The sequence below is a fragment of the Nannospalax galili genome, unplaced genomic scaffold (assembly GCF_000622305.1).
Source record: "Nannospalax galili isolate Female #2095 unplaced genomic scaffold, S.galili_v1.0 scaffold933, whole genome shotgun sequence".
Taxonomy (NCBI): Eukaryota; Metazoa; Chordata; class Mammalia; order Rodentia; family Spalacidae; genus Nannospalax; species Nannospalax galili.
This window is the reverse complement of record NW_008333281.1, coordinates 371,125-373,960: the sequence shown is the minus strand read 5'-3', so window position 1 is coordinate 373,960 and position 2,836 is coordinate 371,125.

Here is a 2,836-nt window from a genome sequence, read left to right as displayed (position 1 = left end):
TCCCCCTCCCTCCTCCCTTTCCTTCCCTCTTCCTCCCATCCTCCCTCCGCCCCCCCTTTCTTTTCTTTCTAGACGTGTAGAGGTTTGAATGTAGCAATCACTTTGTTTATGGCTTACACCTTTGTGCATGTGTCTTGACTAAGAAATCATTCCCTACTCTCAAGTTCTAGAGTTTTCCCCCATGTTTTCCTCTAAGGATTTAGATACTTCCTTTTGCTGTTAGATCTTTAATCTGAATTTCGTATGTATTTTTTTGAGACAGGGCCTCCCTGTAGCTCCAGCAGACCTGGAACTCACTATGTAGACCAAGCTAGACTTGATCTCACAGAGATCTGCCTGCCTCTGCCTCTGGGATTAACAGCATGCACAGCACAACTGATTCTGTAGTTTTATTGGGACAGGATTTTACTATGTAGCCTAGGTTGGCCTCGAACTCAGGATCTTCCTGCCTCGGCCTCCTGAGTACAAGGATGATGGATGTGTGCCACCATGTCTGGTGTTGCTAGGTTTTTGTTTGATGTCTTTAAGCATGGTAAGCACTTGGCTGTCAACCGGATCTTTTTAGCTTGTCCCCATGGTGTGCCGTCCTGGGAAAGGGAGCCTGGGGACTTGTGTGTCTCTGGGTGGTCCTCACCCCTGCTGTGAGCCTGAGGTCCACTGGGTCCCCAGCAGAGTTGGAGTTGGGGTCCCCGGCACATGTCTGTAGCTCAGCTCCCAAGTGACCATGCATTTATTTGCATGAGTGGAGACAGGGGAGCCCAGGGCAACATGAAGAGACTGTCAGGAAGGAAGTGACTAGCTTGTGAGGACGTTTCCGTGTACGCTCCCTCCCGGCCCCTCCCTACCGAGTTCCTGGTTGGCTCCTTTTCGGTTTACAGAGCTTATACACAGTTAGGTTTCAAAAAATTGTTGTTGTTTTAAGATAAGAGTCTCAAACTTGCAATTCTCCTGCCCCTGACTCTTGAGTGCTGGGATGACAGGTGTGTCCAAACGTGGGCTTTTAGATCTGAGAGAAACCTGGGGCCTTCCTGGCTCAAGGCTTTCACAGAAGAGGAAATGAAGGTGTGAATCACGCCCTACGCTTAGGGCTGCACTTTCTTCCCCTGAGCTGAGCACTGTAGAAGAGCGGAGAGCCCGGGATTTGAAGGCAAGAGGCTTCAGCATCCTGAGCCTCAGTGTTTCTCTCTGTCAAATGGAGATGTAACCAAGCCTACCTTGCCTGACAGGCTTGTCAGAGAACGAAGTGAGATGATGACGTAAGTGCTTTACAGAGGAGGCAAATTCCAAGCTGAAGGTGAAACACTCAGGCTGCCGGCACCTCGACTCTTCCCGTCACCTTCACAAGAATGTGGTGCAGATGGTCCAAGTCCCACAGGACCCCTGAGCTCAAGAGCCAGCTCTGCCCGGTGACCTTCCTGGCAGACTTCTGTAGAAAGTCCCCCAAGGCCCTGCAGCTAACCATGTGGTTACAAAGCATCACTGTGGGAACACAGAGATTGCCACCCTGGGTGGGTTTGGCTGCTCTGTTCCCAAAGTGCTGAAGGGAGATCCACAAGCAGCAATCCAGCTGACTTGGGTCACAGAAGCCTAAAACTTGCAGGAACTGAGACACGATGGTCTGAGTCAGTCATGAACTCTCCTAGCAGACACAGGACACTGTCGCTGCCTCTGACAGGGCCTCACATGTTGAGTCCCTACTAGGTGTGGTGGCACGCTCCCATAATCCCAGCACTGAGGAGGCTGGGGCAGGAAGATTGAGAATTGGAGGCTAACCTGGGTTACACAACAAGCTCAAGGCCAGCCTGAGCCACATAGACCTTGTCTCAAAAAACATCCCCAGATTAAAAACCAACCCTCAAAAACAAAAACAAAAACAAAAACAACCCCCCCCCAGGAACCAGAAAAGCGAAAACAAACAAGACAACCAGCCAACCAGTCAAAAACAAAGGTACAGGCTCAGTTCCTACCTCCCAACCTTTCCAAGGACCGTGTCTCGTTTTTAAGAGGGGTTAAGTCCAGCTCACTTGTAAGTAGACTGATTTAAACAAAGGGCAAGCTCTTTCTGTGGACACACAGCCACCCCATGCTGGTGAAGTCTGGAATGAAGGCTGTTTTCAGGGTAGCAGGATGGCTCAGTGGTAAAGGAGCCTGCTACCAAGCCTGACACCCGACTTCGATTCCCAGGACCCACATGGGAAGGGAGGATTGAATCCTGCAAGTTGTCTTCTGGCTTCCACATGTGTGTTGTGGCACGCACGTGCTCAAACATGTACAGAAACACACATGTATGTGCTCAAAATAAAAAAATGTAATTAAAAAATGTTAAAAAGAGCTGGGCGTGGTGGCACACACTTTTAACCTCAGCACTCAGGAGGCAGAGGCAGGCAGATCTCTATGAGTTCAAGGCCAGCCTGGTCTACATAGTGAGTTCCAGTCCAGCCGGGGCTACAGGGAGACCCTGTCTCAAAAAGACCAAAAAAGATTGCTTGCAAACAGGGGGCACAGTCTCAGTGACCTTGTCTCTAAGGACTGGGGGAGATGGGGTTGAGCCACCACTGTAAAATACTTAGGATTTGTGACTCTCTTTAGGGGAAAAAAACTTGTACCATTTTTTTTTCTGTGTCCAAGCTGTTCACTTACTAGAGGTATATTTGTTGCATCTGATACGGATACATTGTTGTGAATCAGTGAAAGATGCCTGCCAAGTGTGTGGCTCCCAGACCTGCCCCAGCTGTCCTAGGTCGTCCTCCTGAGAATTCACAGCTTTGATAAACATCCTGGTATGAGGCTTATGGACTGAAACTTAAAACACTGTTGAATGTTTCATATTTTAAAT